The 25,829-nt window shown below is 39.8% G+C and overlaps 1 protein-coding gene across 2 annotated transcripts in view; it reads left to right on the top strand.

The window, feature by feature from the left end:
• pbx4 (pre-B-cell leukemia transcription factor 4) overlaps window positions 1-25,829 on the top strand; it is a 396,756-nt gene that overhangs the window by 6,624 nt on the left and 364,303 nt on the right. The window lies entirely within an intron of this gene.

The raw sequence follows: 25,829 nt of genomic DNA, 5'->3' as shown, positions 1-25,829 counted from the left end.
GTTTGTTAAAACTGGAACCTAAATGATAGATCATCTGATGCAGAAAGAAGCACTTAAGCAGACTTTCGGTAGGGGCTTGTGTCAACACAGCAGCAAAAGTTCAAATAAACTTAGGTGGTATAGTCACAGATTCAGAAAAATAGTTCATATTCTTTTGCAAGTCATATAATTAGAGATTTGCGTGGAATTCTGTAAAACTGGATGAAATATGGTCTGTGTTTTGCAAAAGTTTGTGGCAATGTCATTTGGCTGCATGGTGGCATAATTACTCTCATATCATGATATGGATTGACTGTGTTTCAGTTTTGACCTAGCTAACATTTTTGATGAACTACACCCTTACAATTATGCACAATGCTTCATTATTTCTAAGTGCAACAAGTCACAATTTATTGTATGAAGAAAGCTTGTATAATGCTAAATGTTACTTGATATCTAGGAACTCAAAGCTTTATTTCATTGAATAAATACTTAGCCATCAATTATTAGCTGTTTTCTGCAGCAGAATATATGGTTCAAACTTTCTGTTAGTGTTTTATTTGTCTATATCTTCAACTGTAATGTCATGAAAAGCTGGAACATTCACTCCAACACTATATCACCAACCATGGCAGCTGGACTTATCAGCCTGCAGGAAGTCTGGTTCTGGGCTTGTTACACATCTGACAGTTTTACCAAAACATCCCTTCTCAAAAACAGAAATATTGCTGAGAATTTCATTACCATTCTAGGATTTATGTAGTGAGATTTAATGATAACATGCATGTCTTTTTGAAATAATAAAATTGGACCTTCATGCATATGGAATAGACATTTTCCAGCATTGTGCTATGATCCACATCTCAACAATGCAGATTAGTTGGCTTCCCTGAACATTGTCTGCAGTCAGCTAATGCACAGGCCAGTACAAAACTTATTGCAGTTCTACTTTCTGCTGGAGGGATATATTTGTAGTTGATGTTTTAACTAAAATAAAATAAACTCTTATGTATTGCTGTGCTCTATAGATTTTCTCCAGAGGAGGTTTCATGAAGGACTGTAAGAGTAATGGGTTAATAAATTGGCCTTTCACCTCCTGTGACCGGAGTTCAACACTCTGTGAGCTGCAAAATCCTGTGTGAAAAGAGTTTTTGATGGTTTTGAATTAATGAGCACCATCTAACAGTAAACATCTAACCTAATTTACCATAGTTCATCAATTTGCAATTCTGCTCAAGATGTCCCATAACTGCTGTAAGAAGTGGAAAACCCCATGCTAGGTGAGCAAGTTGGAACCAAAGCAAACCATTCAAGCAAACTAGTGGAAATCACAGATGCTTGGAGCTGGGTGGCAAAATAGTCATAGGGTCGTACAGCACAGAAACTGGCCCTTCAGCCCACTATGTCCATACCAACAATCAATTACCTTTGTTAATCCCATGTATCAACATTTGCTCTGTGGCCTCCAATTTAAGTGATTATCTAGATACTGAGCAGTCTTTTTTTCAGGGTTGGGGAATCGAAAACTAGAGGACATAATTTTAAAGTTGGGGTGAAAGGTTTAATAAGAACCTGAGGAGCAACTTTTTTTCTCTCAGTGGGTAGTAGATGTATGGAACCAGCTGCCAGAGGAAGTGATTGAGACAGATATTAGATACAACTAAGAAGTAAGTGGACAGGTATATTGATGACAAAAGTTTAGAGGTGTATGGGCCAAGTGCCATATCTTGGATATGCACCTTGATCAGCACAGATGAGTATGGGCCAAAGGGCCTTTTTCTGTGCTGTACACTCTACGATTCCATAACTACTTAAATGTTACAGAAGTACCTGCCTCTACCAACCCACGAGGCAGTGGGCTCCAGATTCCAACCATCCTCTAGGTGAAAAAATTTTCTCTGATTCCATTTAAACCTTCCCCCCTCCCCCCCAATATGGGTAGAGGAAGGAGTAAGACCATTCTCCACCACTGGACTTGCTGAGCACATTGTTCCTTCACGTACAAAATTTAAAGAATAGCACTGCTAAAAGTAGTACCAAATTAGAATGTGGAAATCAGTTTCTTTTCATTCTTGAGGACAAACAGAAGTTGGAAACAGCAGAAAATCTGTGAAAGCTGTTTGAAAGGTCTGTTCAAAATGTAAGATTTCAAATACTGACACAATTTCAAAGATATTCTGCCTTTTCTCAAGTAATGACATGTGGCATTGATTTGTATAAACCAGTATTATTTTGGGTAACTTCAGTGGGACATTTGCGGAGCATTCCAGCAGCTGCTCTTAAGCTTCTAGCACCTGATTATTATTGGTGGACTTCTTTCACAACTTGAGTGCATAAATGTTTTAGATGAGATAAGATCTTTATTAGTCACATGTACATCGAAACACACAGTGAAATCCATCTTTTGCGTAGTGATTTTGGGGGGCAGCCTGCAAGTGTCGCCACGCTTCTGGTGCGAACATAGCATGCCCATAACTTCCTAACCCGTATGTCTTTGGAATGTGGGAGGAAACTGGAGCACCCGGAGGAAACCCACACAGACACAGAACGTACAAATGTGATAGGCTTTACCATACTGTTGTGCATGATGGAATGCCCTTTCAGCAGACATTGTTCTGGTTCACACATCAAGAATGGCAATATGAAGTCTGAGCTGGCATTGGTACTGCCTTGGAGGATAAGTGAAGTAGCTATTAGAATACTTTGCAGTGTTAAATCCTGTTTTTGATTTTTAAATAGTGTGGTAGTATTGAATAGAAGCAATGCAGATGATTTCTTGTGCTATAGATGCTTTAAGTCTAACATAGAAACATAAATTTTAAAATTTTAAAATTTTATTTACAGCGTGGTAACAGGCCCTTCTGGCCCAACGAGTCCGCGCTGCCCATTTTAAACCCAAATTAACCTACCCATACGTCTTTGCAATGTGGGAGGAAACCGGAGCACCCGGAGGAAACCCACGCAGACACGGGAGAACGTACAAACTCCTTACAGAGAGCGACGGGAATTGAACCCTGATTGCTGGCGCTGTAATAGCATCGAGCTAACCGCTACGCTACCATGCTGCCCCCATAATTTCCATTTATAATATGCATTCATAATATGCTGGAATTGCACAAATCTGTGGAAAGAATTAGCATTTGAGGGCAATGACCTTTTGTTAGAACTGGTGGGGGGTGGCGTAGGGGGAAAGGGAGGGATAAGAGGAGGTTTAGTTGTCTTTCTATTTGATACCAGGTAAACCGATGAGCTTTTTCAAAGAAATTTGCTGTTGTGGCGACTCACCGTCTAGTCGGGCGAACCGGCTCGGCAGTCGGGTCGCGCGGCGTCGGAGCGACGAGGCCCAAGATGGCGGCGGGCCTCGTCTTTCCGAGCGACGGGGAGAACCCGCGCGCGGGAAAGTCCTGATGACGTAGGACTTACGTCATTGCCGGTTTTTTGGGCGGGAGTTTTTCTCCCTTAAAGGGCCCGCACAAGGCGGGAAAATAAACCAGTTCTGTTTGGCAATCCTCCGAGTAGAGTCTTGTTTTATTCCGCGGTAGCAACCGCTACACTGTAAACTTTATTGGTACTTTATTGTCACTTGTACTGAGGTACAGTGAAAAACTTGTCTTGCATACCAATCGTACAGGTTAATTCATTACACAGTGCAGTTACATTGAGTTAGTACAGGTAAAAACAATAAAAGTACAGAGTAAAGTGTCACAGCTACAGAGAGAGTGCAGTGCAATAAGGTGCAGGGTCACAACAAGGTAGATCATGAGGTCATAGTCCGTCTCATTGTAAAAAGGAACCGTTCAATAGTCTTATCACAGTGGGGTAGAAGCTGTCCTTAAGTCTGGTGGTACGTGCCCTCAGGCTCTTGTATCTTCTACCCGATGGAAGAGGAGAGAAGAAAGAATGACCTGGGTGGGTGGGGTCTTTGATTATTCTGGCTGCTTCACCAAGACAGCGAGCGGTTTAGGCAGAGTCCAAGGAGGGGAGGCTGGTGTCCGTGATGCACTGGGCTGTGTCCACAACTCTCTGCAGTTTCTTGCGGTCCTGGGCAGAGCAGTTGCTGTACCAAGCTGTGATACATCCAGATAGAATGCTTTCTATGGTGCATCGGTAAAAGTTGGTGAGAGCCGAAGGGGACAAACCAAATTTCTTTAGCCTCCTGAGGAAGTAGAGGCGCGGGTGAGCTTTCTTGTCCATGGCATCTAAGTGATTTCCTGTTTGTAAAGATCAGTCATCTCAGGTTCTAGCAGCAGGGTGTTTGGTACTGGACCTGAAGAAGTAATAAATTCACTCTTCTTTGATGTTCAGGATGGGAAATCATTCTGATTCACTTTGAGTGAAAATATTTTGCTGACAGCTTTGAAGTCTAGTTGTGCTTGGATTGTGTTTTGTATAGATTTTTGGAGACCAATACCAAGCTTAAATCCATATTTTCATTCACATTTTTAAATTTGCTAAGAATAGATCTTGGTTAACTTCTAAGATCAGAATGGCAGTAGCATTGAGTACAATTCTTTCCCATTTCAGGTCAATCTTTTCAAATATAAAAAACAAGTCTAAGTAGGTTTCAAGGTCTGTATGTTCCTGTTGCTGTTAGGATTCATGACTATTAGATTGAATGTGATGATCTTAAGTGGTGTTTTTTTTGGGAGGAGGGGAATTTTAAATATCCTATCAGGTAGGATTTTAAATTCATTTTAGTTTCTTCCTATACTTAAAATGGTTGAGTACTTTGAAAACACTTTGACAATATTTTCCTTGTTGGCATTCTTAGATTTTAAGCAGAATAATGCATTGAGAATATAATGGGAATACAATAATGGATGCTGTAATTGATTTATTGGATAGATGTTTATACATAAAGCTAAAGTTCATAGGGGTTAAGTTTGCTTTTTACAGCAGTGAAGTAAAGTTGAACAAACAGCAGCAAAGGAACTTTGCATTCTTGAAGGATCGCCTATTGGTGAATTGGATGTAATTCAGAACATCGGCAGCCTAAAGATGTATGCAGTTTAATGGGTCAGATTTCTCTGGAACCTTGTCCCTGCATTCACTTATGTTGGAGTGTGCAGAGGAGATTCACTAGAATGTTGCCTGGGATGGAGTGTTTCAGTTCTGAGGAGACTGGAGAGTCTAGGGGTGACACTTGCGGGCTGCCCCCAGCATACTTTCAGGCAATGTTGGTTGTTGACACAAAAAACACGCATTTCACTATGTGTCTATGTACATGTGACTAATAAATATTAGGTCTGTTTTCCTTGGAGTGGAGGAGGTCAAGAATGGACTTGACTGAGGTATATAAAATTGAGGAGTATAGATAAGGTAGATGGCAGAAAGCTTTTTCCCATATCAAAGGTAGATAAAACTAGAGGACATTAATTTGGGTACGACATTTATAGGCGATCTGAGGGGAGACCTTTTTTACCCAGAGAGGTGAGTACTTTGAATACACTGCCTGAGAGAGTGGTGGAAGCAGAGTCACTTGACAGCATTTATGAAGTGTCTAGCTGAGCACTTGGACTGCCTAGACCTAGCAGGCTACAGACCAAGTGCTGGGAGATGGGATTAATATGGATGGTTGGTGTGGACAAGGGCTGAAGAGCCTGTTTCCTTACTATATAGCTCTGACTTGCGTCAAGTATGGAGGACCAGTGTTGCTGACTCTCCACCTCTGGGAGTCAGGTAGTGAGACCTGCTGAGTAAACCTCAGATGTCATACTATTGAGGGCCATCCCTGACAAAAAAGTAAAGTTGGGGGCAGAGCTTTGTCAGTTGTCAAAGGTGTGAAGTAATTTAAGTTTTAAATAGCTCTAATATTCAGAAATATAAAAAATGACTAAAATTGATGTAAATAATTGAAATATATTTAAACACTTTAAAGTTAAACAACTTAGTTTGATTTAGTTTTTAATGATTTGCTCATTGAATAAAAAATAATCAAAAGAAGTTATTATTTTTCAGCAGCCAGGAATCCCAATTCAAATCGATAGGGTCTCTGATCATATACCAAGTCGTATCTGTTTGGATACACCAAGAATGGAGCTGTCTTACTGATTGGTGTTTAAATAATTCATTGCAGTGTAACTTGCTGTTACACATATTTATTTTCTAAATTTGACTTATCAGTTATATTCTCCTAAACAAGGCTTAATGATTCCAAGTGATGCTGCTACGAATCCCTACTCTCTGGTTGGCACTGTGCTTGGTCCCAGCCAAAGTTGTGATATTTGAGGTTTGCCTCAGTTTTGTGGTCTGCCCCAGCTTGGTTCAAGTTTTGTGGTTATAAGTTTGGTTGAGGCATCTAGCAAGCACAGGAAATGCGTCCAGACTTGTAACCTCTTGCTCCGACTGTTTTAGGCACTGATGGAATATATAAAGTTCAGAATTGCCCAAAACAGAAATGCTTTACTGATCAAATGTGATAATTGGTGAAGCATGCAAGTTGTGAAATCATTACATTTTGGAGTTATGTATTTCCAATCAGCTTTTTGATTTTAGAATTGGTTTTCAAAGGGAGATAGAGGTTTGAGAGGGAAAATGGTCAAATACTAATGGCCATTTGATTGCCAAAGTTACCAGGAACTGCTGAAGTTGAATTTTATCTGTGCATTGCTAATTGTTTTTCTACATTTTAGTAATTCTTTAAACTTAAATATTATAACTTCCTATGGAAAGGATAAATAGATATTTTTCCACAACATATCTTGGTAACCAATGGAGTTGCAAACTGATTCACAAATTCAAAACCATACCCAGAACAAAAAGTTTAACAAAGTTGGCAAATACACGAGGAAAATACTGTGAATGCTGGAAACGTGAAGTGGAAATACAGAGTGGAAGAGTTTGTTTCAGGTTGCTGACCTTTTATCAGAGCTTTCATTAGACTGCATGGGTTTCCTCTGGGTGCTTCAGTTTCCTCCCACATTCCAAAGACTTGCAGGTTAGGAGCTGTGGGCACGCTATGTTGGCGCTAGAAGAGTGGCGACACTTGCGGGCTGCCCCAAGCACATTCTCTGTAATGCAAAAAGATGCATTTCACTGTATTTTGATGTACATGTGACTAATAAATATCTAATAATAAATATCTATCTACAATGCACAATATTCTTTTGTGTACTCTTCTGCAAGTAACACTAATTCCACTCAATTTTACAGGCATTTAGCAGATTTTATTGCTTGACTTTTGATCAATATGACATTTTTACATACAACCTTGGCCTTCCCTTCAGGTCATTTTAGTTAATTTATGGCATGAGAGGATTCTGCTATCAGGAGAGGCTAAATCCCTAGGATGGGTCTGTATTTGAAGTTTAGAAGAATGAGGGGTGGTGTTATTAAAATACACAAGATGTTAAGGGGGCATGACCGGGTTGATGTTGAGGTGTTTTCACTATTGGGAGAGTTTTGAAGGAGGGGCTGGTCATTTAAAATTGAGGTGCATGGAAATTTCTTCTTGCAGAGGTTAGTTAATCTCTGGAGTTCTCTACTCTGGAGGATGTGGAAACTGGATAAACCAGAAGTATTTAAAATAAATTTTTGAGAGAACCAGGAATTGAGGGTGATGTGAATCTGGCACAGAAGTAGAGTTGAGGCCTGGAATAGATCAGCAATGTTCATACTTGAATGATGGAGCAGGGTTGAGGAGTCAGGTGGCCATTCCTGCTCTTATTTTTGTGTTTTTTTTTGTGTCACTGTCTGGCTGCATAAGTCAATAAGGTGGTAAAGAAGGCCATGACATGCTTTATTAGTTGAGGCACCCGAGTTCAAGTCGGGAAGTTATGTTGCAGGTTAGGCTGCATTTGGAGTATTGCATTCAATTCTGGTCGCCCCTTTATAGGAAGGATGTGGTGACTACGGAGAGGGTGCAGAAGAGATTATCCAGGATACTGCCTGGATTAGAGGGTAGGTGCTATAAGGAGAGGTTGGACAAACGAGGGTTGTTTTCTCTGGGCCTGATAGTTGAGAGGGGGTAAGTTCAAAGCAAATGTGTGGGGCAGGTTTTTCTACACAGTGCCAGGAGTGATAGTGGAGGCAAATACAATAGAAGTGTTTAAGAGACTCTTAGATAAGCAATTGAATATGCAGAGGATGGAGGGGTATGGACCATGTGCAGGCAGGATGGATGAGGTCCCGTTAGCTTAATATGTATGGCACAACTTTGTGGGCCAAAGGGTCTGTTCCTGTGCTGTACTGTTCTATGACTTGAGCCTTGTAGATGGTGGACTGGCTTTCGGTAGTTGGGTGAGTTGCTTGCCACAAGATTCCTGGCTTGCTGTTGCAGCCATGTGTATATGGCTATCCAAGTTCCATTTCTGGTCAATGGTAACCCCCAGACCAGAAGTGGGGGATTCATTGAGGTAATGCCATTGACTGTCAGGGTAGGTAATAGCTAGGTTTTCTCTTGTTGATATCATTGCCCAGCACTCGTATGGCATGAATGTTACTTGCTACCTATCAGTCCAGGTCTTGCTGCATTTGGATGTGGGCTGCTTCATTATCTGAGGAGTTTTGAATGGGGCTGAACATTGTGCAATCATCAGCAAACATCCTTACTTCTGACCTTAAGGTTGAAGGAAGGATATTAATGAAACAGTTGAAGATAGTTGGGCCTAGAACACTATACTGAGGAACTCCTACAGAGATGTCCTGTGGTGGAGATGATTGACCTCCAACCACCACAACCATCTTCCTTTGTGCTAGTATGATTCCAACCAGCAGAGTGTTTTCCATCTGATTCCCATTGACTTCAATTTAGCCCAGTCAAGACCAGTTACTGTCACTTCACCTCTGGAGTTCAGCTCTTTTGTCCATGTTTGGACCAAGGCTGTAATGAGGTCAGGAGCTGAGTGACTTTGGTGGAACCCAAACTGAACTTCTGTGAGCAGGTTGTTGCAAAGCAAGTGCTGCTTGATAGCGCTATCAATGATCCCTTCCATCACTTTGAGAGTAGACTAATGGGGTGGGTTGAATTTGTTCTGCTTCGCTTGGACAAGACACATCTGGGCAATTTTCCACATGGTCAGGTTGATGACAGTGTAACTGCCTGGAACATCTTGGCAAAGGGTGCGGCAAGCTCTGGAGCACGTCTTTTTATTGCCAGAATGTTGTCAGGACCCATGCTCTTTGGCTGGATCCAATGTCTTTATCCATTTCTTGATGTCATGTGGAGTGAATCAAATTGGCTGAAGACCAGCATCTATTGTGCTGGGGACCACTGGAGGAGGCTGAGATGGATCATCCACTCAGCATTTCTGGCTGAGGGTTCTTGCAAATGTTTCAGCTTTCTCTTTTGCATGGATTATCATATTGAGTCATTGCTTCCAGCAAAGAGGAGCAGGAAAGAAAACAAAATGGAAGTTGTGAAAATGGGCTGCTTGGTTACTGTAAACATAATTTTTCAGACTACAGGTTTATGGGATGGAATAACAAATGTTTGGCTGAATATCAGAATGCCATTTTAATATTGATTGAGCATAACATTTACAATATGATAAATTTTAAGTTCCTGTGATAGTTTGCAATTAGCTTGCTGTAGGGAAATATTTAAGAAAGTTTTATGTTTACCCCACGAGCTATGAATATTCCACTTTGTATTTAGTTTTTTTTAAAAGACTGGATGGAAGCCAGTTATTGTTAGTAGAAAGATGATTTTAGTTCCCCATTTTTGAAGCTGCTGATGAATCAAATTGAGCAGAAATTCAGCAGGTCATTAATGTAATGAACTCCCATTGTTATACCTAAGCTTAACCCTCAAATTTCTGGAAGTTCTCACTAGGTGATGTCCTTGTGCAATTCTATACAATAGTATGACCCATTTGATATTTACTGTTTAGTTGAATTTAATAATTAATTTGAGGCCCAGTAGTCCAGTCCTGTGCATCAAGTTTAGGCAGAGGTCCCTTGGCTTATTATTTGCAGTCGTCTCTCTATCTAAAGGAGTCAGTTTTTGCTGATTTGTCTGAATGAGTTTTTATAAGTTAGAATAGTAGCAGGGTTATTGTTTTGAACAAAGTATCTTGTTGTCAGCAGTTTGTAAACCATGTATATTACAGCATTCCATTCATTATTGTTTCTTTTTTCAAAAAGCGTGGACTGTATCCACCAAATGCATTATCTGATTATTTCAGATAAGCATCTTTTTCAATTGGGTATTGCGAGTAAGTGGTATTATACCATAGGTACAGTCACAAAAGATCTCTAGTTTATGTGCAAAAACATTAGTATTCACGGTTGATTCTACCTGTATTCAAAGTAATAGTTGGTTTAGCTATCTAATTTTAGAAGTCTTGTGGAATAAATAATTGGAATAATTGGTCTATCAAATAGACTTTTTTTTGCTTTTCATATTCAAAAATGTAATTATTTGATACTGGTAGTTATTAAATGCAATAAACATCCCATCAGATGGGGTGTCAGATCTATGAATGGCTTTTGCTGTTTGGAAGTACAAAACCTGGAAGCAGCTATTCATCATGTACTTTGTCATTCACAGTAACTTCTAATTTTGAACTGACCTATTTTTGTTCCATTTAGGCATTTTTTTTGTTTGTTCATAAAACCACTTTCTTGCTCTGTATGCATGTGTGGTGTGTGCATTGGAGGAATTGGAAGAGCAAAGGTACAGAAACAACTTCACTGGAGGTTTTTGGGGGGGGGGGGTGTGGGTGGTGAGCTGTAGTGTTGTTTCATTGCTGGTTGTCTAACCTAGTGCTTGGAGTTTAAAATTGTGGTTTAATATACTCAAGTTTGTATTTTAGTATTAGTTTTTTCTCTCCACAAACTTTCATGTGAGACTACTCACAGTACAAGACATATATTTCTGTTTATTATAAGATGTGCATTATATTAGTATAGCAGAAATTTTTCTTTCATATTGTGTGAGCAGAAAGTTGAAGGTTTGTTTTACAGGTTCCAGTCTGTCCGTGTGCAATGGTGATAGGGCAGTATACTTTTGTGGGTCTGCAGTAAGCTTCCATGTATTCCTCAGCATGCATTCCTGGACCTTGGAATGTGCTGATCTGTTAAATCCATGGGTAGTTCCTTGTATTGGAAGATCAGCAGGTTTTGGAAAGACACAGGCATTTTTAAGCAAGTCTATAATCTCCAACAGCAGTTGGTAGGAGTAGTCCATGGAGTACAGAGTGCAGTATTATTCAGCTGTTTGGTGTGAGCAGTGTTTCCTCTATCTCTTTCCAGACTTTCCCGGCAAACATGTTCCAGAAGGAGGTGGTCTCATCCTCAACCCAGCCACCTTGAGAACCTTGTGTGGTTTTGCTGTTACTCTGAGAGTATCTGAGAAGGACGACTCTTTACACGAGTCAAGCAAGGTCTTGGTGCTTGTTTCAAAGTTCCTTGGAGGAATCTATCTTAACAAATGACTTCAATTTGCTCAGGAAAATGTGTTCAGGGAACTATTTGCCATGATCCACTATCTTTAGCTACAGGATCTTGACATTCTGTGCACACCACTTTTGATTTTTGTGTTCACAGCTGTTCCTCAGAATATATACCATGTTTGGGTACATTTCTCCCCTCTTCTGAAGATTTGTTCATCACATCTTCACTGGTACAATCCAGTTTTGATCTTCTGTTAAAGTTGATGGCTTGCTTGATTGCTGCAGGGTAGGAGCAGTGTATGGTCCACACCTCCCAACACCTTTATGGCACAGCAACATTAAGTCATAGTCATTAGAGTTGTACAGCAAGGAAAAAGGCCCTTCGGTTCATACTTGTCCATGCCAACCAAGATGTATATTCAAGCTAATCCCATTTCCCAGCACTTAGCCCATATCCGCCTAAACTCTTGTCATCCATATGCCTGTCCACATGCTACTTAAATGTATCTAATGTACCTGCCTCAACCACTTCCTTTGGCAGCTGGTTCCATATATCTACCGCCTGCTGTGTTTTTTTAAAAAAAGTTGTCCCTCAGGTTCTTATTAAACCTTTCACCTCTAACCTTAAGACTATGTCCTCTAGTAAGTTCATCTTGCACCCAAGAATCAGGTTCTTTTCCAGAATTTAGTAGTAGGGACAGTCTAGCAATCCCAGATGGGAAATTTTGACACTTTTGAGAAGGAGAGGCAGCTGAAAAGATTATTCAAAATAGATTTGGTTGTATTGCAACATTTCAGGCTTGAGGTGAATTGGAAATGTTGTCTTTAAGACAAGATGCCTTACAGGATGAAAATGTTCTTCATTCCAAAAGAGTGGGACAAAAATGTTTTGGAATGAAGAAGGCTATTGCAGATGGGAGAGGAAGGTCCTTGGAGAGTTGATCTTTCAGGTACACTTCATAACGATGGGACACAAGCTTTCAAAAGTTGTTGCACTTGAGCAGATTATAATTGCATAATTTCTAGATTAAATTTTCCTTAACGTCAAGTTTTTCAAGTCTTGTTTTCAGCAACTAGTTGCCTAAAGGGCAAACTGATTTTCTATCTGATTACTTTAAAAAAAATCTTGATGGTTCTGCATTTGACTTAGTGATGTTTCCTGTGTTCCCTTGAAAACCCACCAGGGCTTTGTTTCCTGTGCTCCCTTGAAATTCACTGGAGCCCCCTTTCCTGTGCTCCCTCAAATTTAACCAGGTTCCTTGAAAAATTTATGCTACTTTGTAACATATTTAAAAATAAGTGAATTAAAAGGTGTTTGGGTATTAGAATGAGCTGCGGTGATCCAGAAAACCTACCAGTCTGGCGCCACAAGTCCTGAGTGTACTGGATTAATGGAGTTTTACTGTATCTACTGGTACTGTATTGCAGCAAGTTATTTTTAAGCCCTCAGTTTACTGTGGTTTTACTGCTGAATACATTTGCGCATTTTTACCATAGTTGGTTTCTATCATCAGTTGTACCCAACTGTACATTTTTTTTCCCCCCTGTATTTCTCCCTGTCTACCCCACGTTAAACTCAAACATATGGTCAGAACTTCCAGCAGCAAGCTTCTTGCACTTGATGTTCTGAATGGTAAAGCTGCACTTAGTGTTTTGTGCATCCACTTTTGCCAACTTGAGTACTGATCTGATCCTCAGTGCTTCTGGAATGTGTACGTCAGGAACCTGTGCTGTTTAATGATCTCAACATGTGTAGTAGGAGGAAGGGAGCATTGGAGGTAGTTTGGGATGTGGTGAAGAACAAACTCTGCTGATGAAATAGCTGGAAAAATCATTTACAACTGCTCAAGCCATTATGTCAAACCTGTTGAAGACTTTGAATATTTCTGAATACCCAGAAATGATCAAAAATCAATGAATATTAAATTAACTAAAAATTTAAAACAATTTAAGTAAACAATTCAAAAATGTAAACTACCTGATACTTGTGTCCAATATCTATTTAAATGGACTGACTGTTCTTGCTGGGATTTATGGTGCTGTCTAGTGGCATTTGGACATTCTGTGTGACTACATAGATTCCCCTGAGTGATTTGTCAGTTGGCTACTGTAAATTGGCACTAGTGTAGATGGATGGAAGGAGAATCAGTGAGTTGATGGGCATGTGAGAGAATAGGTTGCATGCAGAATGGGACTAGTGGATGGGCTTAGAAAACCAGGAAAGACCAGATTTGACTCCTTCAATGTCATTACAAAATATGAGCAGACAGATTTCTCAGTGTGATTGTTGCAAGTTTGTTCTGTCACTTGAGGTTGAGAGGAGTTCAATATTGGACTGTAGTCAGGAAATCATTAATGAAGGGTATCCAGTGATTTTCGGGGTGTATGCTGCTTGATTATCTCATTTGATCCTCCCTCATCAATGACACAATTTCAATTCTAGTCACCAGCCCTTTAACTATTTTCCCTTACTTGTAGAATTTGTAAACTGATGCAACTGAACCACCCATAACCATGGATTATAATGGTATTCTAACAATTAACACATTCTAGGATTTCACTGAGACTGCTTCAAGATGTTAGGGAACTAAATATACCAGGCATATACCATGCTCAGTGGAATGAGTTTCCAAAGCCTCTGAACTATGTGGCTTATAAAAATGTGATTTTTTTTTTAATTAGAGGAGATGGTAAGACTTGCATTACTGTTAGTTTTTGGGAATTTCATCCTCAAACTTTTTTAAGAATGAACTCTCTGACTGTGAAGCTGAAACAAACAGTAAGATCACACAGTAAAGTATTCAAATATTTGTTCCAGACTGAACAAAAATACTGATTTCCGGAATGGTTTGTTTTAAATCATGAAGTGTTCTTGTTTATTATATCACTGAGTGTATTATTCTGCTACTTATAGAGACACAGAATCATAGTGTGGAACTGGGCCCTTCAGTCCACTGAGTACATACTGACCCATAAGCACACTAAATCTGCATCATTTTGATCTTGTTTTTATTTTATCTTGGAATTACTTTGCATTCCTAAATTCATGCAATATTCAAAGCTTAAATGTTTTTTTAAATTACTCAGAAGTAGAAGCTTTTTGTGCTGTTTTCATGTTATTGCAAATTTTTTATTTCTCCTTTTACTCGCTCTCTGTACTTTTAAAACAAATTATAAAATGGGGAGAAAACCTGTCCATTTACTTCAGTTTTATGAAAATGACGTTTCAGCCAACCACAAATGCCCATGTTGTGTATCGAATTTAATAAAAACTAATCGGTAAAGTCAAAGAGAATCTAATGGAAAAAATGACAGCAAATCACTAAGTATTTGTGACTTTCAGTTGCTAATTTTCTTTTCAGTTATCTAGAGAATCATAATCTGGGAATTTACTAATGACAAATAATTTACCAAAGATGCACAAATTCACTTAATACACAAAATACTACAATGCAAATTTTCTGTATCAATGTTTTCTACTCAACCTCTTTTTCTGAGAAGCTAGAGGCATGAATCAGGGAACCTGACAAATATTTCCTTCAGCTGTCTCAGAGTGGGCAACAACATTTTATTTTTAATTTATTATTATCTCTAAACATTAATCCTTTATATTTCAAAGTATTTTCTTTACTGTGTATACCATACTGTTAATTAACATTATTCTTAATAAAAAGTCAGTTCATTGTGCAAGTTTCCTTAGAGATTTGACATTCCGTCGATGTTTGTAGCTAACTGGTGCTGGTATGTGTAAAATAGGCTGCATTTAGATGTCAAATTCTGGTGTCTTGGTGTTTTAGTGCTTTAGTGTTATGTAGTAGCTATATGATGTTCTATTGCAAATTAGCTGAACATTATACTTTGCAGTCTTGGCATTAGAAATGTACTGCTGTTACAACAAAGCATGAAAAAGCACCATCAAACACACCTGGATGGCGATGGAAATTTGGATGTGGGTTCATCACGAAAGTATTTTCTTGCTTTTACACTAAAATTTGAGCATCCATTTGGAATGGAAGAGTGGAGAAATAAAAAGTCATTTTATTTGATATGGAATTTACTGGGAATGCTCAACACTTAAAACTGGGGCAACTCTTCTGATGGGAATTTCCTGAATGATGTTTACTTTGAACTTATTGGCAAGGCCTTCTGATTATAAAATGTACAGAAATGTTTTGGCAGTTGATTAAGCCACTCTTCCATGCTGAACCAGCTGTTCAAACTGTCAAACAGCTTAAATGTTTGTGAATTAGTGACATTGGGAATCATTCAAAAAATGAAGTTAAATGTTCTATTAATATTTCTTAATATTAAAAGAACTGCAAACACTAAAGTGATTTAATACATTTAAATCAACTCAATTTTATATATTTTTTAAAAAAGTAAACTAACTGTAACTTGTCTGTCTCCCTCACAGTGGTGTTCCTGATTGAAATGAAATTGCAGATCCAATTGGCACATTTTCCAGTGTCACTGCTGGGAAACTGCAGGAAGTTGGCACATCATCACTGGACTCCATGAAGAGTTCAGTGGTAGAGCACTGTTGGAATGACAGTACTGAGGGCCTATCAGGATATTCAGGACTTGTGTTATGCAGAATTGTGCCAGGGTCCTGAACCTCTTGACGATTATGTGGGGAAATGCTGCCATTTGTGTATAGAACTGCTGACGTTTGTTAACATCCAGGCCATACCTCGATGTACTTGTGTATGGAATGATCTGTCTGGATGGCATGCAAACAAAAGCTTTTCACTGTATCTTGGTACATGTGACAATAATATACCAAAAGCAATTCTGAAGTGTATATGAATATACTGTAAGATGTAAATCAATATTAGCCCATAAATATGTATTCTATATCTGTTGAATGTTTTGTGTGCATTGCTGAAGAATTCAATTTTATAAAATTAAAAAAAAAACCTGCATTGTGTGCAGTAAATGTATTATTGCATAATTTCGATTGTGTTGAACATGGATGCAGGTGCACACTTGAAGGAAATAATTGATCTGTTGAAAGCAGTGCGGATGAGAAGCTCTTCATCTGAATAAATTAGAGTACATAGATAAGAGTACTACATTATAGACGATCTAGTGTTAGTTCACCCAGAAGGCTAATCAAGGAGAATGTATTCATTGAGCCTAAAAGACTGGAAGGAGCAAAAAGAAAAAACATTACAGATGAATTAAAAATACTTTTTTATAATACAGTGTTACTGAAATATTGAAGAATAATATTTGGAATGCCAGTGTAAGATATATGCCATAATAAAACATTCAAAATAAAATTTAAGATGCATATCAATGTATATAGGTCATGTACTTGTCCCATTGATCTGATTCCCAAAGTACTGGATGTGTAGCTTCAAAACCATAATTTCTAGAATAATATTCTGGATTGGTGTTGGCTGTGCCAAATTGGACTGGTGCTGAATTCAAAATCCACGTTTGGGTGGGGTTCAAAACCTACATTCACAAAGTGGCACAGTAACTCACTTGTTTAGTCATGACCCATGGTACTGTCTGTTTGGGGTTTGCATGTTCTCCCTCAGAGGGTTTCCCTCTGGCTGCTCTGACTTCCTCCTGCATTCCCAAAAGTGTGCAGGTTGGTAAGTTAACTGACCATGGTAAATTGTCCCAGTTGTCTAGGTGAGTGGTAGAATCTGGGAGAGGATTTGGGGGAGGTAATGGGAATGTAGGGAGAATAAAATGAATTAGGATAGGATTAGTGCAAAAATGGGTGCTTGATGGTTGGTGAAGACTCAGATAAAGGCCCTTTGGCTAACTGTGCTGTATCTCTGCATGATTCTGATAATCCTGGATGTTCAGGTAATTCTGAAAAGCTTCTAAATGGCAGTATCCCAGGAAGAGTAGTGAAGTGTGGTTGTGTTGAACAGATTATCTCTCTAAGCAATTGGCTTTTTCCAATGGTACCTACTCCAGTTGATCTCCCAGGGAAGGTGGATTTATGGCACGATGAATGGCACTGCTGCACAGGTGGGAGGGAAGAAGATTGGGAGAGCTATAGTGATAGGGGATTTAATTGTAAGGGGAGCAGAGAGACACTTGTTGCTGCAAATGAGATTCTGGTGTGGTATGGTCACTCCATGGTGTCAAGGATGTTTCAGTGGCAGGAGGGGGAAGTGCCAGTGGTTGTGGTCATCCCCTCAGTATTAATCATCAAGCTTCAAAACATGGGTCTCTACCTCCCTCTGCAACTGGATCCTTGACTTCTTTAACTGGAGACAACAGTCAGTGCAGATTGGTAATAACATCTCCTCACTGACAATCAACACGGGTATACCTCAAGGATGTGTGCTTAGCCCACTGCTCTACTCTCTCTACAGTCACGACTGTGTGGCTAAGCACAACTCAAACACCATCGGTAAATTTGTCAATGACACCACTGTTGGTAGAATCTCAGATGGCAACGAGGAGGTGTACAGGAGTGAGACTGGTTGGTTGAGTGGTGTCATAACAATAACATTGCATTCAATGTCAGCAAGACCAAGGAATTGATTGTGGACTTCAGGGGGGGTAAGTCGGGAGAAGACCTCATTGAGGAGTCAGCAGTGGAAGCGGGTGAGCAGCTTCAAGTTCCTGGGCATCAACATCTCAGAGGATCTGCCCAGGGCCCAACACATTGATGCAATCATGAAGAAGGCACGCCAGTGACTCTACTTCGTTAGGAGTTTGAGGAGATTTGGTACGTCACCAAAGACTCTTGAAAATTTCTATAGATGTATGGTGGAGAGCATTCTGACTGGTTGCATCACCACCTGGTATGGAGGCTCTGATGCACAGGATTGTAGGAGGCTGCAGAGGGTTATAGACTCAGCCAGCTCCATCATGGGCACAATCGTCCCCAGCAATGGGGCGGCACGGTAGCTTAGTGGTTAGTGCGACACTGTTACAGCGCCAGCGATCGGGGTTCGATTCCTGTCGCTGTCTGTAAGGAGTTTGTATGTTCTCCTGTGTCTGCGTGGGTTTCTGCTGGGTTCTCCAGTTTCCTCCCACATTCTAAAGACATACAGGTAGGTTAATTTGGCATTTAAATGGGCGGTGTGGACTCGTTGGGCCGGAAGGGCCTGTTACCACACTGTAAATATAATTTAATATCTTCATGAGGCAGTGCATCCATCATTAAGGACCCTCACCACCTGGGACATGTCCTCTTCTCATTTACTACCATTGAGGAGGAGGTAGAGGAGCATGAAGACCCACACTCAATGATTCAGGAACAGCTTCTTCCTCACTGGTCCATGAACACTACTTTGATATTTCTTTAGCACTATTTGTTGAGTAATGTATAGTAATTTTATGTCTTGCTGCCACAAAACAGCAAATTTCACAACATGCAAGTAAGTGATAATAAACCTAATTCTGATATCAGTACCAATGACATGGACAGATAAAAGGATGAGAAATTTAGATTTGGGAGTTAAATTAAAAAGCAGAACATTAAATGTAGTAATCTCAGGATGCTAGTGAATATGGAACAGGAGAATACATCAGATGAATGTGTGGCTGAAAAGGTAGTGTAGGAGGGAAGGATTTAGGTTCCCAGGGACCTTTTGTACTGGTTCTGGAGAAAGTATGACCTGTACAAATGGGATGGCTTATATTTGGCCAGGACTGGAATCAGTATCTTTGCTGGGGTATTTGTTAGTGCTGTTGGGGAGGACTTAAATTGGAATGGCAGGGGAATGGGAACCTGAGTGGAGTGACAGAAGAGGAAGAAACTGGTGTAAAAATGAAAGACAGGAAAGTAAAAGTTAAGGGTGGCGGGAAGAGAGATTGGAGGCAAGCAGGGCCATAGTTCAAAATAACACTAAAATGACCCGAAGGCTTTGAGTCAATGCGTGAAGTATTCACAATAAGATGGACAAATTAATGCAGAGATATAAATAGATACAGTGTGGTTGCAACTATGGAGACCTGGCTGCAGGATGACCAAGGATGGGAACTGAGCATGCAGAAGTACTTGATTTTTCAGGAAGAACATGCAAAATAAAGGTGGATGAGTGTTAGTAAAAGAGGAAATTAATGCAATTGTAATGAAGGATATTAGCTCTGGGAACGCTGATGTGGAATCTGTGGTAGTGGGGTTAAGGAGCACCAAAAGGATAAGTGTGGAATGGGCTCTCTGAGCAATTGGCTTTCCCAATAGTACCCACTCCAATTGGTCTTGCAGGGGAAGGCAGGTTATCTGTATTTTTGTGGCTGATTTTTCTCATGGTCTATTTGCAGTCCTGAGAGGTATGTTATAATAGCTGAAGGACTTTCCTACTACTTGGTTGCCACAGTTTTGACTTACTGTGGCTGAAGTATGTCTTTTACATTAGGATTAGGAATCCTTTGAAACAAAAAGGGAAAGTGGAAATTGATGGCTGACATCTGTGGAGTCACAGGCACAGTAATGATTAAGTACTAAGTTATGGAAGTGTTGAGCAGCTCCTGAAGAGACTAAAAATATAAAGAGCTACATCTGCAATCCATGTGAAAGCCAAAGCTAGTTAACAAGCCAAATAAGGTAAATTTGGCAATGCTTTTTTTTAAAAGGCAGTGGAAAGGAAACATGAATAAACCTAAGACAATTTAGGTTATTTTTCTGCATGATAATTGTACAATTGAATGAAACTTGCAAAGTGATAAGGTGAAAAGTTGCACTTTTAAATGCAACATCTATTACTGTAATGGATTATTTTCACTTTTATATACTTATGCCAAACTACTGGGTTGTTATTATTTAGAGGTAAACTCCCGCTGTTTAAGTAATCTTTCTGAACATAAGCAGCCCATAATCTTGGATAGTACCAAATTGTTTGGATGCTAAAATTACACTTGGAGATACTAAGGTGAAAATCTTGACACTTAACTGTGTGGCCAGACTCTGCTCTAACTCCATCTACAAGTTGCAGATGACACCATGATAGTTGGCTGGCTCTCTAAATAATGATGAGACAGAGTACAGGAAGGAGATAGAGAGCCTAGTGGCATGATATCAAGACAATTATTTTGATATGATATCAAGACAACTAAAAGTAAAAGTTCTGGTCATTGACTTCAGGAAGTGGCACAGAGCACACCCCCCCTGTATGTATCAATGGAATGGTGATGAGGTGGAGGTGGTTGAACTTCATTCCTAGGTGATAGCTTGCCCTGGTATAACCATGTAGATGCTATGGCGAAGAAAGCACAACTGTACCTCTGCTTCCTTAGAAGGCTCAGGAAATTCAGCATGCCCCTGTTGACCCTCACCAATTTTTATAGATGCATCCTGTCCAGATGCATCACAGCTTGGTATGGCAGTTGCTCTGCCCAAGACCGTAAGCAACTGCAGAGAGTTGTGGGCGCAGCTCAGTTCATCACAAAAAACTGCCTCTGCTCCATGGACTTCCCACTGCCTCGGGAAAGCAGCCAACATAATCAAAGACCCTCCCATCCCAGGCATTCCCTATTCTCTTCCCTTCCATCAAGCAGAAGATACAAAAGTTTGATAATACACACCACCAGGCTCAGACAGTTTCTGTTCCACTGTTATAAGACTCTTGAATGGACCTCCTGTATGATAAAGATGATCTCTTGATCTCTCAATCTACCTTGTCGTGGCCCTTGCACTGTATTGTCTACCTGCACTGCACCTTCTCTAACTGTGACACTGTATTCTGCATTCTGTTATGCTTTAACCTTTGTATACCTCAATGTACTTGTGTTTTGAAATGATCTGTTGTATGGATGGCGTACAAAGCAAAGTTTTTCCACTGAATCTCAGTACATGTGACAATAATAAAAAAATAAATTTTACACGAAACTACATTACAGTATTTCAGTAAAGTATTATCTTCCTTTCAATAAAGGGGATTTACCTTTAAAAATAGCAATGAGTCACAGCCGCAGAGTAATTTGTTGAGAACTAATACTTCATCCCACATTGTAATTTCAGGCCTGAGTTTTTTTTAGGTGTTAGATTTTGTTGTCTTTTGAGTTCTTCTTAGTTCTGGAATATTTCTGGAGGTATGTGCTTACCTGCAAAACAAAAACTGCAGTATGCTGTGCACCCACTGTGACACATCAACTAGAAAAGTCTGTAGGAAGTATTTTTTTATTGGCTGCTTTGAGAAGTTGTATAAATTGTTTAACCAGAACACTCAATTAAATGGTTAAATTTGTTATTGGACTGTTTCCAATAACTCAATATTTCATTAATTTGAAGTTCAGGTGGTAATTTGTTGTAGCAGGTGAACTGTTAAGTGTTCAGACTTGGCATGTTCACTGTTTCTGGGCAATTTCATGAAAAATTGTAGTACTGACTGAGACGCTTGCTGCATGTTTAAGAGTAAAGATTTGTCTTGGGTTGTGTGCTATCCCACATTTGTTTCTCGCCATTCTGTATGTTTGTATCAGAAAATCCAGAATGTTTCTGGTTATGTGTCTATATAATAATTAAAAAAGACATGCATCTCCTGTTTCAAAACTGCCTGTTTTACTTGTTGATCAATACTTCCATCAATTTTCTGTCAATATTTATAATGGGAATTCCCTTTTTCATGAAAGTGGGCATTTGTAATTCAGACTAGTTTAGTAGATGGCTTGTAGTATTTTAGTTTATATTTTTGTCAACTTTGAATTTATGCAGTCAATTAAGTGCCTGAAATTGTGACTTGGCCATTTGGATTCAGAATTGACATGACTATAGAGAACAGAAGGTAGTGGTTGATGGGACTTATTCTGGCTGGAGGTCTTTAATTAGTGGTGTTCTGCAGGGATCTGTACTGGGACGTCTGCTGTTTGTGATTTATATAAGTGACTTGGATGAAAATGTGGATGGGTGGGTTAGTAAGTTTGCAGGCAATACAAAGATTGGTGGCATTGTGGATAGTGCAGAAGATTGCCAAAGGATACAGCAGGATATAGATGAGTTGCAGAGAAATGGCAGATGGAGTTTAATCTGGCTAAATGTGAGTTTTGTACTCTGGGAGGTCAAATGTAAAGGGACAGTACACAGTTAATAGCAAGATCCTTAACAGTGTTGATGTACAAAGGGATCTTTGGTTTCAAGTCCATAGCTCTCTGAAAGTGGATGCACAGGCTGAGAGGGTGGTAAAAAAGGCATATGGCATGCTTACTTTTATTAGTTGAGGCATTGAGTTTGAGAGTCAGGAAGTCAGGTAGGTCCCTGGAATGTGCTGCCAGGGGTGTTGGTGGAGACAAATGCAATAGAGGCATTTAAGAAGCTCTTAGATAGGTACATGAATATGCAGAGCTTTATAAACTCTGGTTAGGCTGCATCTGGAGTATTGCATTCAGTTCTGGTCTCCCTGTTATAGGAAGGATGTGGAGGCATTGGAGAGGGTGTAGAAGAGGTTTACCACGATGCTGCCTGGATTAGAGGGCATGTGTGTAAAGAGAATTTGGATTAATTTGTAGTTTTCTCTGGAGTGGGGGGAGGGGAGATCTGAGAGAAGTTTATAAGATTATGAGAGGCATAGATAGACAACCAGTATCTTTCTCCCAATATCAAAATGTCTTGTACTAGAAGGCATGCATTTAAGGTGAAAGGCAGTAAGTTCAAAGGAGATGTGCAGGGTAAGTTTTTTTTTACATAGAGTGGTGGGTGCCTGGAATGCGCTGCCAGAGGTGGTGGTGGAGACAAATGCAATAGAGGCATTTAAGAAGCTCTTAGATGGACACATGAATATGCAGAGAATGGAGGGATATGGACATCATGTAGGCAGAAGGGATTAGTTTAGTTAGGTGTTTAATTAGTTCGGCACAACATTGTGGGCTGAAGGGCCTGTTCTGTGCCTATGTTCTAAATCTCTTAATTTCTGGATTCATCTTTTGAATCTGTTGCTGATGTTTAAAATTACTTGCCTACTTATTTTCTTTCAGATTTTGTTCTCTCATTTTTATTTTAAACTTGCTTGGGTATCAAACAGCAGCATGAACATTTTAGCAGTAATTCGTTGAATGAGTATTTAGTTTATTTCTGTAACACAAACAAATACAGTCAGAGAAAAGAGGTGGTATCTATAACAGGCAGTATATTGTATTTAAGAGTCTGGTTTTAAAATGCATATAATTCAGTTTCAAATGGAGGGAATTAAGAGATCGATTGCAAAAGCAGTTCTTAGCCTGTTTGGCAACTGGCTAATTTAAATACACAGGGATTTCTAAGTCCTTCTGGAAGAATGAAAATCCTTTTTAAGGTCAAATTGAAATTGTGTACACTAGGAAAGTTCTTCAAATGTCAAAAAGGCAATAATGCAGAAGCATAATTGTAAGTTTAGAATTCAATAAAGTGGAAATTTCTTATGCATAATCAAAAAAAAGTGGCATCTGACAGGATAAGAGGTGAAAACAAACATCACCGAGGGATGTAATAGTAATCAATTTATGTAATATCACTGTAGTTATACTTGCCAAGTTTGATGGTATTGTCAAGTAGATTGTTTGCATCGACTGGGAACAAGAACTATGAGAACCATGCTGTTACATTGAACCTACTTTAGCAGGCCATTACCATCCTGAAGCAATGATTCTGTTGCTTAGATTACTTTGGAGGAGTCCTGTGGTGATAGAATGCTATTATTCAATCTTGCCATCATGAAGAAACAGCTCCTGCATTACCTGTCAGGCAAGAAACTGAGGAGCATGGTAAAGAAAAAAAAGATGGTGGATGATATCAGAACATAATAAGTAGAGGCAAGAGTGGGCCATTCAGCCCCTTGAGCCTGATCCACTATTCAATAGGTTCATGGCTAACATATTACCTTGGTGCTACCTTCCTCCATGTCCCTTGATTCCCTTAATATTTGAAAATCTATCTACTTCTGACTTGTATATATTCAGCAAATCCAAAGCCTTTGGAACTCAGTTCGGTCATTCTTCAGGGTTGCTGCCCCCTGGGTGAAGATATTTCTTCTCGTGAAATTCCTGAATAGGTCTTATTTTGAGAGTGTGACCCTATGTTCCAAGGACCCCAACCAGAGGAAACATCATCTTCCATTTGAAAAGATCTTACAGAAGATCACAGCAAGCTAACAATTTTTCTTCAATAGATTACTAGGATTGCTAAGGTGCTGTAGCAGTGGGTGGAGATTATCACTCCCCCACATGATGAATCTTTCATCTTCTATGAATGACAATTTTTGCTAAGTCTGCCCATATACTTGATGCTGCCCATCAGCCAGCCAGTCCAGATTGCTGTGAGAAACAAACTTCTAGAGAAACTGAGTGGGTCAGGCAGCATCTGTGGAGACAAAGGGATTGTCAACGGTTTGGGTTGAGATCCTGCATGGTAAATGAGAGTGTAGAGGGGAGGTAACCAGCAAAGAGGTGAGAGGGAGGGCTGAGGCGGGGTCTGGCAGGCGATAGGTGGAACAAGGTGAGGAGGGAATTGGAGGGCAGATGGAGCCAGGTGGGGGATGGGGAGGGGTGGAGTTGGAAGATGGTGGGTGATTTACCGGTGGGTGATTTACCAGTCCTCATTGAGGGGTCAGCAGTGGAAAGGGTGAGCAGCTTCAAGTTCCTGGGAGTTAACACATCTGAGGATCTATCTTGGGCCCAACATATTGATGCAATTACAAAGAAAGAATGCCAGTGGCTCTACTTCATTAGGAGTTTGAGGAGATTTGGTATGTCACCAAAGACTCTTGCAAGTTTCTGCAAATGTACGGTGGAGAGCATTCTGACTGGTTGCATCACCACCTGGTGTGGAGGCTCCAATGTGCAGAATTGAAAGAGGCTGCAGAGGGTTGTAGACTCGGCCAGCTCCATGGGCACAACCCTCCTCGCCATCGAGGACAAATTCAAGAGGCGATGCCTCGAAGGTGGCATCCATCACTAAGGACCTTCACCATCTGGGACATGCCCTCTTCGCATTACTACCATCGAGGAGGAGGTACAAGAGCCTGAAGACCCACACTCAATATTTTAGGAACAGCTTCTTCCCCTCCACCATCAGATTTTTGAATGTTCCATGACACTACCTTGTTATCCCTCATTTGCACTATTTATTTATTCTTGTAACTTATAGTAATTTTTATGTCTTGCACTGTACTGTACCAGAAGACAACAAATTTCACGACATCTGTCAATGATAATAAACCTGATTCTGATTATTACATCAGGGCAGGTTTCAGTTCTTGAGTATCAGAAAAGAAAAGAGACAAGGAATGGATTTAATGCCATCTTTGACCAGTTCACTTGATTATATATATGGTGATTGATGTATAAGAATCCTGGGATGGAAAAATAATTCAATGAAGACTTTGTATAAATTCTGTAATTTAGAAATATGAAAGGTGATTAAAGGTGACTGGGTGAAAGCCCAGTTAAATGGTCAGATTGTGAATGAATTAACAGATGTTTTGTTCCAGGGCCCGTTCCAGGGAAATTCAGTAGTGCATTGGCAGGCTCAAGACCTTGCCTTGCATTCTGCCATTACAGAATTGGGTAACGTTGGGTAGGATCTGGGGAGTTGTGAGTGTGGGCAGTCCAGAGATGAAGGGTGGATGC

The sequence above is a fragment of the Pristis pectinata genome, chromosome 31, assembly GCF_009764475.1.
Source record: "Pristis pectinata isolate sPriPec2 chromosome 31, sPriPec2.1.pri, whole genome shotgun sequence".
Classification (NCBI taxonomy): domain Eukaryota; kingdom Metazoa; phylum Chordata; class Chondrichthyes; order Rhinopristiformes; family Pristidae; genus Pristis; species Pristis pectinata.
This window is presented reverse-complemented; position numbering and strand designations above follow the sequence as displayed.